Here is an 8,869-nt window from a genome sequence, read left to right as displayed (position 1 = left end):
AAACTCAACCATTAGTAATTACATGTATGTTGTTTTGTGTTTGTCGTTTTGTAGTTATTATAATATATGATGATTAAAAGTTAATAAATTTGTTATCGAAAATCTTAATAAGTTTTAGGCAAATTATATAATGGTCCATGTCGTTTCTTAGATTCTTGCTTTTCATAACTAATCTTTTCATTAAATATATGGTCAAAACCCGAAAAAAATTATTTGTCTGCCGCCGCTTTGCGCGGGTGACGACTAGTATATATATATATATATATATATATATATATATATATATATATATATATATATATATATATAATGAATAAAAAAATAATAGATGACTTTTTCGTTAATAAGGTTAAAGTATAAAAAATTTTCTAAAGATTTTTTTTTATATACTAAATTTATTTGAAGAAAATTTTTATTTATTTATTAAAAAACATAAAATAAAGATATGAATTGCATCCCTTTCACTAAAAAAAACTCATATTTTTTATTAAAAACACAATAATGATAATATATATATATATATCATTTTTGGGATTTTTTTGTTATTCTCTTTAGTAATATCGTGTACTACAATCATAAAGATACCATCTAAATACAATTCCTAAATAGAGCTATATGATATATATGTTGCCTAGAAATACATTTTTTACGACAAATCAACAAAGGTCTTATTAATTATATTTAGCATGTGTTTTTATAATTATTGTAGCATTTATATTAGGATTATTTCTATAAAAGCCCTCATACTTACTTACATGAAATGTGTGGTTATATCCTACGTCCAAAACCGTGTTCATTAATGTCTCATATTTAGGTAAGTTTTGTCATTTTGGGATTTTTATCAGGTTGCGAAGAAAAAGAATAGTAGGTGGATGATGGTGGGTCGGAGGTAAAGAATGCAGAAAAGGGTCGAAGATGGTGCTGATGGGGGCTACCAATATTTTTTTGGTGAAGATGGCGTTTTGGTGGCAAGGGGTGGTGGTGGTGATAGAGTGTAGTGGTGGTGAGGTGTAAATACGAGGATTTTTATAACAATGGTGACCGGCTAAGAGGGTGAAAAACCTGATAAAAGGTTAAAATGATTTTTTTTGACAAATATAAGGCACTAATGAACACCAAAACGGACTTTTGTTGAGTTGTCGTAGGAAATGCGTTTCTAGGGTATATAGTGTGTATAATAGAACTCTATTTAGGAATAACAACCTCTAATAAACTTTTATTTTCTGATATGTCGTTCGATTGTGAAAGGAACTTCGGTAAATTTTTGTTTTATAGTAAACGTTTTACGCCAAAGACCTAAAAATTCAACAATGAAGTGTCATTTGGCCTAGAAATGTATTTCTTGCGACAAATCAACAAAGTCTTTTTAAGTTATATAAAATATAGATGATATCTTTAGGATTGTAGTAATGATATTTATTAAAGAGAATATAAAAAAAAGAACTCCAAAAATGATATATAAATTATCATTATTGTGTTTTTTAATTAAAAAAATTATCTTTATTTTGAGTTTTTAATAAATAAATATAGGTTTTTTTCAAATAAATTTGGTATATATAAAAAAAAATCTTCCAAAAAGTTCTTAAACTTTAATTTTATTAACAAAAAGGTTATCCATTTTTTTTCTGCATTCGAACCCTTAAATCCAATACTAACCGGTTACAAATATTATTTTGCAATTTTTTACTGGTTTCAGTGGTTAAATTGCAAAAAAATAAAAATATTACAAAATCAATAGAGTCAAAATAGAAAAACTTTTTTTTTTTTTGTAGATTTTACTTTATGATAGATAAGACATTAGCTAATGTATTTTGAACAATAACATATAATTTTCTTTTGTTATTAGTTCGCTAAAACAATATAAAGACCTTATAAATTTACTACATCATCCAACTAACTAGGATAATGCCTTAGACCATGTGGTATGGGTCACCACAACGTCGTTAAAGCTGATGTGACATGCCTATAACCGTGTGATAACATCAAAAACACCATCCCCAAATCTTGTTAAGGCAAATATCGTGGTAATGACAACGAGCTACAACGGAGAATTCAACCAATCAAATCTTTTTTCTTTATTCTTCTTCTTATTCTTTTCTCTCTCTCTCTCTCAACATGTTATAACATATGCACACCACCCCAAAGGTGTAGCTGTATAGGTGCAAGAGTAGGCCTTGCCCCACCCACACAAATTTTAAGTTATATATATATATATATATATATATATATATATATATATATATACTAGGTTATAACCCGTGTACTACACGGGACAACATAAAATAACTTTGAAAATTAATAAATCTTAAAAGTAATAATACATTTGTCAACAGCAGTGTGAACAGTAGCAGCAAAATAAAACACAACCGTTATGATGAGATTAAAACTTTGCTTCTCCTGTCTTTCAGCAAGCGATTCTAATTTGTACTTGAAATTAGAAAAATGGTAACAAACATCAGTTGACCATTCCAATATAGCAATGTACTTCTAGTAATCTTTCTAACACCAACAGGCCTTCATGTGGCAACAATCAAATAAAATTTCAACATTTTACATATTACACAAAGAAATTGAATGATTAAATGTTGATTCCACACTTTTATCTTCAAATACTTCTTCAACGATGTTCTTCAATTTCGAATGTGCTTATGATCTCTAAAATTTGTCATTTTTCTTATTGCACAATGCAACATATTAGATATCAATAAGGAGGTCATTTATTGTAGGATTCTAGAAAGAAAATAATATTGATAATTAAAAATGACAATAAAAAATCAAAGATTTATAATTTTTCATTAAATTAATAAGATATATGTTTTGTTTAAAATATTATTTAAAACATTAAAGCAACAAAATTAAATTTTAACAAACCGTTCAGAAAAAAATAGATTTTGTTCATCTTAATCAAATTACATAAACAATATTTGTTGTACATTAGAATTTTCATAGTTGATCTAAGGGTAAATGATTCTTTTAAAAAATATTAAGATGTAAAAAAATGATGCATTTGAAAAAGAAGCCTCTTTTAGTGCTTGGTAATTTTGTAATGATAATACACATAATAACGAATGTACATGTTGTAGCAGTAAGAAGATTGAAGATATAATGCAATAATAAACCAATATATAAAAGAAATATTTTAAAATATAGCAACCAAAATGGATGTGTTGGATAATATATCAAATAAAAATTAAGGGTTCTTCTTTGACCTCAAAAGTCAAAGTCAAAATCTCTTCTTTTTTAAAAGTGTTTTTAGGTCAGAGCTGACCATTTCAAATGAAAAAACTAACAAACACAAATAAGATCCAAATATAATTACCTTAAAGCTGTTTAAATTATAAATTTTAAACAGATTAAGACCTGCCAAGTTTTTTCCACTAAGATATTCAAAAAAACACATCGTCAAATAATAAACATATTAAAAATGTTAATAAATCTTCAATTGGGGGTATCTTGAATTTGGGCTCTTGACATTTTTGCCCTTGGTTCCCTTAATGAGTGTTGGCTGCTTATCGGTCTCCCTTAAAAATATCATTTAAAAGGAATACTAAAACCATGATTTTAAAGGAGTAATAAAAAAAAAAAGTAAAACCAGTAATTTAAAGTAGTAATAAAAAAGTATCTACCTGATAGAAATCTCGATGATTCAAGGTCTTCCAATATCTCAAAAGCAAGTGTTCATGATGTTTGAAGATGAAAAAAGAATTGTGTTTTACAGTCCAAGAATAGTAAAAAATGAAGTATAATGCTTTTCTAGTAGGCTGCAACAAAAAAGCTATTTTTCTGTAAAGTAAGATGCTATAAAATGTTATTTTTAGTCCAAAAATCATAATAAAAACCTTGGTCATAAACGTATAAAAATATGGCTTAGGTCGACACATATTGTATAGTAAAACAATAGTTACCTCATATCCACGTTTGGCTGCTATATGTTTTCTGTCATAAACATATGACATTCTTAGATGATCGAAGTGCACAAGAAGTCAATGTTCATCTTAAATTGTTTATAGTCTAGATAGGAAAATTAAAATTGTCTGGTTATGACAAAAAGTGAGGAAAATAAAAGTTTTGGTCACTAATTATAGATGGAATAAGATATTTTAAAAGAGAATATAACCCGATTATAAGTCAAATTTGTGGGAAGACCTAGACATGGTTTCATATTCAACCCCTTTGTCATTCTATGAGATGAATTCACCAAACAACAATTTAACAAACATCTCTTTCATCTTCTCTTTTTCAAAGCAGTCTCAAGTGCAAAGAGTAAAATGTAAACTTATAGAAGTCAAAGTAAGAGCCCATCCATGAGTAAGTTTTTTAATAGATAAATATAAAAAACCCCTCATATACTTTATCCTAGGAAACAAAAAGAGCTCATGAGATTCTCATATTAGAAATCAAATACATTTTTATAACTTCCAACTCATTTTCAGGCATTATGGCATGATCTGTTAAGGAAAGACTTCTGTGAAAATTCAATTGCTCTTATACACTTTCTCACTCTGACCATCCATCTATTCATCTTTCTAGCAGCAGACCTTGTGTATGAAATTCAGATTATAGAAAAATTTATAGGAGTTACCTGTATTAATGTGGAATGTATCAAGTAGTATATTGTTGACTTCGTTGAGGAAGTTTTACAAACACCTTATAGGCACATGGATAGAACTCCATAGCTACAGACCTACAGTAAATAAGATGAAACAAAAAAAATAACAAATATATTCGATGGACGTAGATAAAACCATATAACCATACAAAATAAACGATAAAGACTGAATTTAAGAAATTTCTGAAAAAACTTCATATATAACATGAACCAGGGGAAATTTTAGATGTTGATAGTTTTCCTTAAAAGAACTGAAGTTTAAAAATCCACCATTCGTTGGGGTGTTTCTCCTTCAATAATAGTTCCATAAGAAAAGACTTCTTACCATCGGTTCCTCTTTGTAGAATAAATATACCAATAAAATACCTTTCCAAAAGCACCCTTCAATTGTACATACAAATTATTTTTGTGAACGACCAATACTCAGTGCGGATACAACTATGTGTGATTTCAAATCAGAATAAAGGAGATTTGCAAATCGTATTCTTCCTCTTTTTCGATCCCAGTTGGGTGACATTTATTTGGAGAGACGTCACAGGTTCCTCGCAACACAGCTATTGGTAGACTGGAAAAAAGAGGATTAGGGTTTAAAAGAGGAAATAACAAAGAAAGATAAAGGATCGAGATTTAAGGAACGATGATGACACCGGTATTCGTGGAGAGAAGATGAGTTGTAGTGGAGTAGGAGCAGCGATGGCGATAAGCGGAGATATTCATCTTTTAATTTCATTGATTTGGTTTCAAATGGATGCGGAATCAGAGGAGTTCAAGAAGGAAGGGTAAAAAAGGAAGCATGGGCAATTTGGGAAAATCACTTAGATGATAGGAGCGGGAAAAATCGAGGGGGGAGGGCTAAGAGAATGCCACGTGGCAAAAATGTACTTATTTATTAGATTAAGGGATATATATATATATATATATATATATATATATATATATATATATATATATATCTTAAATAAAAGGAATTAGAGTTGTGATATTGTATATCCCATTCAAAATTTGGAATTTAGTAGGAGGCAAAACATTGTTGTCTATGTCAATTAGACTTCATTTTAGATTATTTTAATGATATAAAACAACATCGTGTGCAACTTAAATAAACAATTTAGTTTATAATTTATATATAGTTATATTTTGTTATCGTTTGAAGAATTTTGTCACGCTTTTATATTTTGTAAATTATTTAGTCCACCTTAAAATAAAATCTTGACTACGCCATTGCACCACCCCTATTTCTAGTTATTGTTATGCTGACATGTGATGTGATAAATTTGGATGTTATAATATTGGATCCATTCCCAATACTCTTACATAGTCTTAAATAAGATCAAAGACCAAAACACTAAAACCCATGAAAACCACCCAAAATAAAAAAAATCACCATAATACTGATTGTTTGCTTCATTTGGTTTTTGCATCCTTGAATCACTAGTATCCTACTATATCAACTTAGTCAATTGCTTCTACATCTCAAAAAAATTGTCTTTATGTAGTTGTTTGTCATACTACTTCAAATACCCGCAATCATGTTCTTTTTATTGCTAATATGGATAACTAAAGTAACGCCTAGTGCCGGTCCTAAACAATATGAGGCCCGGGGCAAAATAAAAAATTAGGGCCCTTTTAAATTTTCTTTTGTAAAGGAGGACAACACCTCCATAAAATTTTATTAATTAAAAAAATATATATAATTGAAGGGTAAGGACTCCCCACCTATGGAAAAAAGGCTTCGAGACAAACCACGAATGCATAAACATTACAAAAAAAAACTAAATATATAACAAAAAAAACAACAATATAATATAAAAAAAGGATAGAGAACATGCTCTAAACCCTAATACATAAACATTAAAAAAAGGGAAAACTGCAATAAAGTCTTTACATATTAACCTCATAATCGATTTAGTCATTATATATTTTTTTCATTCAATTAAGCCCCAAATACCGGTAATCGTATTCAGTTTAATCCCTTGACCCGGTCAACAGGTCATCCAACTTTCTAAAATTACATTTTTGGCCCAGATTTCAAATTTTATTACAAATTTGGTCCAAATTTTACACTTTTGGCCCAAATTTTAAATTTTGTTACAAATTTGATCCAAACATTACCCTTTTTGCCCAAATTTTAGAATTTTATTATGAATTCATCCTAACTTTAGTTTTTTTTTTTACAATTTTTTTCTCAAAATTTTGATTCTAATGTGTTTTTTCTTTATAAAATCATATTTATACAAAAAAAACATATTTTCATATAAAAATATTATATTTTCTATATAAAAAAAATTTTAAAAAGTTTTTTGTATATGAAATATCTACTTATAAAAATAGGTATTTATTAAGTATATAAATATATACAAATCCGTTTTTATAAAAAAAATGTATATTTTTCTTATAAAATTGTGTTTGTTTACATTTCTTTTATAAAAACGTGTTTGAATAATTTTTTATATAATACGTGTTTGTATATATTTTATAAAATCGTGTTTGTATACATTTTATAAAAACGTGTTTGAATAGTTTTTATATAATACATGTTTGTATACATTTTATAAAATCGTGTTTGTATACATTTTATAAAAACGTGTTTGAATATTTTTTTTATATAATACGTGTTTGTATACATTTTATAAAATTGTGTTTGTATACATTTTATAAAACCGCGTTTGAATAATTTATTTATATAATACGCGTTTATATACATTTTATGAAATCGTGTTTGTATACATTTTATAAAAACGTGTTTGAATATATTTTTATATAATACGTGTTTGTATACATTTTTTTTTATAAAAACGGATTTGTATATATTTATATACTTAATAAATGCCTATTTTTATAAGTAGATATTTCATATACAAAAAAAAATTAATTTTTTTTATATAGAAAATATAAGATTTTTGTGTGAAAATATTTTTTTTTTTTGTATAAATATGATTTTATAAAGAAAAAACATATTAGAAACAAATTTTTGAGAAAAAAAGTTATAAAAAACTAAAGTTAGGATGAATTCATAATAAAATTTTAAAATTTGGGCAAAAAGAGTAAAGTTTGGACCAAATTTATAACAAAATTTAAAATCTGGACCAAAAGTGTAAATTTTTGACCAAATTTGTAATAAAATTTGAAATCTGGGCCAAAAATGTAATTTTCGAAAGTTGGATGACCTGTTGACCGGGTTAAATTGAATACGATTACCGGTATTTGAGACTTAATTGAATAAAAAAATATATATAATGAATAAATCGATTATGAGACGAATAAAAAAAATATATAATGAAAAAATATATAATTTTCTCATTTACTACATTTCACATGTGACATTATAAGAATTTATTTTTTTATAATCTTTATTCAGATCCTTTTTGAGATTCATTAGATTGTTTAGTTTTTTGTTTTTTTTTCTTCGTTTTTCACTTCCAACATATTTTTAGGGTGCATTTTTAACATATAACAAATCAACAATCACATATACTCACAAATCAACAAAAAAAAAAAACAGATTAACAAAAAAAAAAGTGAAAAGAGACTCTTTGCCCAGCAGTTAGCTATTCTCTTGTCGTCTCTTGTCGTCTATATGTTGTAAGCCCAAAACAAAAATGAGAAATCTGGAGTTTAGAAAACAGAGAAGTAAATTTAAACTAAATCATCTTTAAATTTAAACTAATTCCAAAATTTTTCTAAAATATAAATACACACCCACTTTCACCTCATCCACCTCTACCTACCCTCGCCTTAACACAAACCCACCACACCCCTACCTACCAACACTCACTCCCAAGCCTACCCCCACCCCCACAAACAAACACATACACACATACCAACCCCCCCCCCCCCACACACACACATACTGTTGGATTAGTGTCTAAGCCCATAACTATTTTGGTATGTACTTGACCCGATTGCGAGCATGATCCTTTTGGGTTGCCTTCACCAAAGCAACTTGATAGGATGATTTGTGGAGAAAGAGATTAATTATGATTTATTAATATATTATATGAATAATATATTAAAAGAGAAATCATATTGTTTAATTAATATTAGTCAAGAATTAATCAGAATTAATTTTGTGGCTAAAAGACATTAATTAAATAAAGGGGACTAGAACTGTCAATTGTGTGATAGTTGGATATTGGGCTAGTGGACTCCATAGAGGATGGAGTGGACGAAATCTATGGGGAAACCCATTAGAATTCGTCCAATGCCTCTAAAGGAGGAGTCCATGGGCTGCTTAGGGCCTAAGCAGTCAAATTAAGGTTT

Source organism: Lactuca virosa, chromosome 3 (assembly GCF_052849685.1).
Source record: "Lactuca virosa cultivar CGN04683 chromosome 3, Lactuca_virosa_CGN04683_v6, whole genome shotgun sequence".
In the NCBI taxonomy this organism is placed as follows: Eukaryota; Viridiplantae; Streptophyta; class Magnoliopsida; order Asterales; family Asteraceae; genus Lactuca; species Lactuca virosa.
Note: the sequence above shows the minus strand (reverse complement) of the source record.